Source organism: Beta vulgaris, chromosome 3 (assembly GCF_026745355.1).
Source record: "Beta vulgaris subsp. vulgaris cultivar EL10 chromosome 3, EL10.2, whole genome shotgun sequence".
NCBI lineage: Eukaryota > Viridiplantae > Streptophyta > Magnoliopsida > Caryophyllales > Amaranthaceae > Beta > Beta vulgaris.
The window spans coordinates 27,396,628-27,403,033 of record NC_079204.1 but is presented as its reverse complement, the minus strand read 5'-3'; the positions used below and the strand labels follow the sequence as shown (position 1 = coordinate 27,403,033).

Genomic DNA, 6,406 nt, shown 5'->3' with positions numbered 1-6,406 from the left:
TTTCCGAAATTTGCAAGTTTAGTTTGGTTTGGCCCAACAAAATCATCAAAACGGTTTTGGATTTTGTAGCAAAGTTTATGGGTTTTGTGTTTGGGTGACATGCTCTGTCTAGGATTAGGAAGGCTCTCCCCAACGTTGTGGGTAACTTCCTTACCTGGGAGCGTAATCACCTTAGCAAACACCCATTAACTAAGAATTACAAATGTTGTAATTAGTAAAGGAGTTTACTTACCTTTTAAACTTGGTTTTAAGTTGAGGCCAAAGTCCACTTATAAATCATGTTTGATAGGATCTTAGAACCACTTGATTCAAAAAGGGGACACGTTAAAATTGGTCAAGTGCATAGCTTTTATTTTAAAGTGTTTAAAATTTGTTAAAAGCTATTATGATAAACATACTTATTACTTTTGCATCTTCTATGTAGATATCATGTCTGGTAACAACAATAATTCACCTTTTAACTTACGTTCAATCCTTGAGAAGGATAAATTGAAGGGAACAACTTCCTTGATTGGGAAAGGAATCTAAGAATTGTTCTTAGGTCCGAAGGTCGAGAGGATGTTCTTGAAACCCCGATCCCAGTTTTAACTACTACCTCTATGATGCTGAAAAGAGGCCCATAAGGCCGTTGCAGAAAGGTCAGTAATTGTTACTTGCCTTATGCTAGCGGCTATGGAACCAAGCCTTCAAAAGAGGTTTGCAAGCTTGGATGCCTATAGCATTATCCGACAGTTGAAAACCATGTTTCAACAACAAGCTCGGATAAGAGGTATGAAACTCACAACGCTATTCTTGAGTGTGCGTTAGTTGAAGGCAAGCCGGTCGCCACTCATGTCTTCGAAATGATTGGTTATTTCGAGCCATGGAGAGGTTGGGCTTTCCTTATAGCCAAGAGTTGGCTACTGACATCATTCGACACTCACTTCATGAGGGGTTCAATACGTTTCGTTTGAACTTCAATATGAATGGGGTATCGAAAACCCTTGCTGAGTTACATGGGATGCTCATGACTGCCGAGCAAAACATCACTGTTGTACCTAAGAAGGAAGTTCTTATGGTTCAAAAGGAAAGGGTTTTAAGAAAGAATGGGCAAGCAAGAAAAAGCAAGATAAGGGCAAGCAAGTTGCCACTAAGACTCTGTAAAGCCATAGGCAAAGGCAAAGCCAAAGGTGGCCGCAAATGCCAAGTGCTTCTATTGTGATCAAATAGGTCATTCGAAGCGTAATTGCCCGAAGTACTTGAAGGATAAGAAGTCTGGGGCTTCTTCTTCAGGTATCTATGTCATTGACATTAATTTAGCAACATCTACTTCTTGGGTATTTGATACCGGTTGTGTTTCTCACATTACTTCGAATGTGCAGGGACTAAGAAGGAGTAGAACCTTGGCTAAAGGAGAGGTGGAACTGCGAGTTGGAAATGGTGCAAGAGTTGCCGCCGTTGCAGTTGGGACTTATAGTCTACCTTTGCCTTCTGGATTAATATTAGAGCTTAATAATTGTTATTACGTTTCCGCTATTACCAAAAACATTATTTCTATTCCTGTTTTGGATAATGAAGGGTTTTCATTTACAATTGAGAAAGGTTGTTTCTCTATTTATTTGAATTCAATATTTTATGCCACTGCTAAAAGGTCTAATGGTCTATATCTCCTAGACTTAGACAAAGATGTCCTTAACATAGACAGCAAAAAGCATAGATCAAACGATTCTAATCCTACTTACTTATGGCATTGTCGTTTAGGACACATAAACGCGAAACGCATCACTACTACAATAAAGCCTAAAGAGACCCCCTAAAATCTCATTTAGAGACCACATGAGAGGTGGTCTTCAGCTCACTGGTCTCTCAGGATAAATAACCACTTATTGCGGGTGGTTTCTTAATTTGATAAAAGAGACCACTTCCTTAAAATAAGTGGTTATTTAGGAATTTAAATAGGAAAAAAAAAGAAGGATAAGGCGCCACATTTTACAGATAGGTGGTCTTTTTTATCTTACAAAGAAATCATTTTTAATATGTAGGTGGTCTTTTTAATCATTTCTTAAACACCACCTAAAAGAAAAAGGTGGTCTCTTTAACTTTTTTTTTTATATATAAAAAACGACAATAAAAATATTTTAATATTATTATACATGCGCTTCTCCGATCTGTTTCACTTGCTCCTAATTTACATATATATAGAAAATTTAGGCACTTGTATTGAAATAATTCAGATGACTTTAAAATTGGAATACATTTTCATTCAATATCATTCACTACAAAATCACATACAATGTTTAAAAGATTCCAAAAATTCAACTAAGTTAAAAAAAAAAAAAATAGAACAGCACCTAGGCCTGTTTCTTCCAATTCATGTACACAAAAGTAGAAGCACCTCTCTAATCCCGCTCAAAAAGAAAATACACACATCCTAATTAAAATGGGGTCATTATCTTCGGATTCTTCTCCATCCACTTGTTTATATTCATCCACATATTTGATCCACAAGTCTCTGAGCTCATCAAGCTTATTTTGAGAAAATTCAGTTGTAACTCCGCCAAAGTACTGCAAAATATAAAACATTAAAAATATAAACATACAAGCTGAATATGCTATAACCAAATAATTTATTGGCACATAACAAATACATTCATAAATATAATATCAGTCTTCTTAAGAATGATACCTTATCAGGAATTGCTTGCCGCCTTTTCTCTACAGTCTCGAGCATATATCGGCACACATAATATCCACAGTCATGAGATTCTTGGTGTTGACGAGGACACTTGTTCATAGATATAATGATACAATTAGTGATATATATATGGATTAATGACCTTCAGTATGATGGATCATACTAATATAAAAAAAGAATAGTTTATAATAAATACGGGTGCATGAAATTTGAACTTAGAAGGTAGCAGCCTGCATACTGAACTCATGTGGAGTGGACCTCCACTTATGATATGAAATTTCCTGCCACTGGGACACTAGCTAAGAGAGTAACATAAGTATGATGAACAACAATATTACATGGTAAGTATGCTGAATAAAAACATAACTATGCTGAACAACAACAGATAGTTTATATTTTCAAAATCATGGTAAGAGGAAAGTAAAGTACAAGAACTGACTTTTCTAAAACATAAATACTTGCATGCTTTTATTCCCTTGGTATCTTCATATTCTTTTGAACTACAAGTAAATGATTTAGAACATACAAAGTCTTTATATAAAGTATAATTGTTACTAGCATCAGTATCGTCTAACAAAGAAGCATGCACTTGCAAGCAGAAATAATCTAAAGTCTCTTTAGGTTTATCAGTCTGTACCTCTCATGAACACAAGGTTACTATTGGCTTGACAAATTATATGAAGAGTATAACGCTGTCCTTCTTGTGTAATGGCAATCTGTGCATTTCTGCTTTTCATGGGATCCGAAGGGGAAAAAGGAGGAAACTAAAATTCTAGTATGCTAAATTTCAAACTTCTATTAGTACTTACACTTGCTGGGGGTTTCATTGAATAAAGTGCTTGCTTGGTTGACATAAAATAAAACTGAGGAAGTAGAAATTCCTAAAAAGCAGAAGTGTGAATTGTTTGGTTAGCAAAACTATAGGATGTTGTACATATAAGGAACATATGCCACTGCAAGATGGTCAGCCCTTTTTGAGGTGTTCGCTGCATTCTGAGACAAGGGTGCTTCAACACGAAAATGTCAATGTTCAAGGGGAAGACAGGTTTTGTTATACCCAAAAACAAATTTGTTGCATAGGATAAAGAGATATGCAAATATGTTCAGAATCTAATAGCATTAAAACATAACTCACGTAAGGTTTCTAATAGCAGCACTCGTACAGTTTATGGCTTGCCAAATAGTATGTCATTCAGCAATTATGTTATTATATGCAAAATCCCTCTCTGTCCGTACCTTCCCCTAATTCACTAACGTTATCGACCGCAATGTATCAAATACCAACTACCTTAGATAATAGATACCTCATTTCTGTATTCTCATTACTATGCAAGACTGATTCAAGTGCTGATCCTTATTTACTCCTCTTCTTGATTATGTTGAACCTAGATCTGCAGCATTTGCTCCTCTTCTTGATTATGTTTAACCTAGATCTGCAGTATATATATTTCAACTACCCTAACAAAACAAATTGGAGGGCGAGATGAATTGGGTTCGATTAGTTTAATACCAGGATACTGGCCGACGAATTGCGTCGCTATGGCGTGGTGGCGTCGCTGGGGCGTGGTGGGGCGTGGTGGTGGTAATCGAACAAGACTCCACTGGCAGACGAACTTAAGATGTCGGCAAAGACGTAATTGGACGACAATCCCGACTCCACTAGCAGACGAATTGGTCGAAAAGGTAACGCGACGGTTTCCGGCGATTGAACTTTGGCGCAAAATTCATGCGGGTGGTGCAGTTGGGTTCTATCGGTGTATGATGGAAGTTGAGAATGTACGCTAGCTTTTGGCTTTTTTGTTTTATTGGCTTTCAAATTGGATTGGCTATAATTTGTAAATGATGGAGTAAGTAAATTAAGTAATTAAAGGATAGTATATTTAGGGTTTTACCTTTTTAAAATAGAGATATAAGAGGTAACTACCTGTTAGTGGATATAGATGTGTGTGTTGATTTTTTTTTTAAAAAAAATTAGTAATTAGTAATATAGTTATTATATACCTGAAAACACTTAATTATATGAATAAGTGGTTTCTTTAATATTCGAAACTTTTGATAAGGTTCAAAAAGACCACCTTTTTAAAGAAGAGGTCTCATTTATCATGTTATAACAGACCACCTGTGGAACAAATTAGGTTTTTTTTGCTAAATAATCACTCATGTCATTAAGGAGGTCTCTCATAAGTGATACTTTTGCACATATTTGTAGTAGTGCATTCAGAAGTTACATAAAGATGGACTTCTAACATCTTTTGACTTTGAGCCATTTGATGTGTGTGAATCATGTTTAATGGGTAAAATGACAAAGTCACCTTTTACTGGAAAGGGTGAAAGGGCCAGTGATCTATTGGGCCTAATACATACTGATGTATGTGGACCAATGAGCACAAAAGCTAGGGGAGGGTTTGGATACTTCATTACTTTTACGGACGATTTAAGTAGATATGGATATGTCTATTTAATGAAGCATAAGTCGGAATCATTTGAAAAGTTCAAAGAATTCCAAAATGAAGTCCAAAACCAGCTTGGCAAAACAATCAAAGCACTGCGATCCGATCGTGGTGGTGAATATTTGAGCCAAGAGTTTAATGATCACTTGAAGAGTTGTGGAATTCTTTCACAACTCACTCCGCCTGGAACACCTCAGTTGAATGGTGTTTCGGAAAGGAGGAACCGAACTCTACTTGATATGGTTCGGTCTATGATGAGTTTTGCTGATCTTCCAATATCCTTCTGGGGATATGCTCTCGAAACTGCTACTTTCACACTTAATAGAACTCCATCAAAGGCAGTAGATAAGACACCATATGAGATATGGAGTGGAAAAGTTCCAAACTTGTCTTTTCTACGTATTTGGGGATGTGAGGTTTATGTAAAGCGTTTACTTTCAGATAAACTCGCCCCTAAATCAGATAAGTGTTTCTTTGTGGGTTATCCCAAGGAAACCAAGGGCTATTACTTCTACAATCGCACTGAGGGCAAAGTGTTTGTTGCTCGTCGTGGTGTCTTTTTGGAAAAAGATTTTATTTCCAAAAAGGCAAGTGGGAGTAATGTATTTCTCGAAGAAGTTCGAGAAGAGCAACAAATGGACATAGTTCATCCTATGTTAGAGACAACGACACAAGAGCCAGATGTTGGGCTTGAAGTAGTTCCTCCTTTGGAGGAATCTTCTCCCATAACTGACCAAGTGTTGGAGGACGTGCATCCCGTACACGAACCTCCTACTGTCCCACTCGAATCTAATTCGTGCAAAATTCTCAAATTGTTGAGAAGAAAATTTCTCCTGTTGCAGCCCCTCGTAAGTCTAGTAGAACAAGAATACCAACCAAGAGGTTTGTTGATTTCTTGTTAACCGAAAATTCTGAGATAATGATTTTAGAATTTGAGGAACCTACTACTTACAAGCAAGCTTTGATGAGTGAAGACTCCGAAAAATGGCTTGAAGCCATGAGGTCCGAAATGGCATCCATGTCTGAAAATCAAGTATGGGACTTGGTAGATTTGCCCGATGGGGTTACACCTATTGGTTGCAAATGGGTTTTCAAAGTGAAAACAGACAAGGATGGTAATATTCAGGTTTACAAAGCAAGGTTGGTTGCAAAAGGGTTCAAGCAAGTTCATGGTATAGACTATGACGAAACCTTTTCACCGGTAGCCATGCTTAAATCCGTTCGGATACTCCTAGCGATTGCCGCCTTTTATGATTACGAGATTTGGCAAATGGATGTCAAA

General features: G+C 37.0%; 1 long non-coding RNA gene across 1 annotated transcript; it reads right to left on the bottom strand.

Moving 5' to 3' along the window:
- Positions 1-1,884: 1,884 nt before the first annotated feature.
- On the bottom strand, positions 1,885-4,509 carry LOC125495867 (uncharacterized). The gene is made up of 3 exons (XR_007272270.2): positions 3,979-4,509; positions 2,666-2,764; positions 1,885-2,544 (listed from the first exon to the last, which is right to left on the bottom strand). It is a non-coding gene; the product is annotated as an uncharacterized LOC125495867 (long non-coding RNA).
- Positions 4,510-6,406: the final 1,897 nt, after the last annotated feature.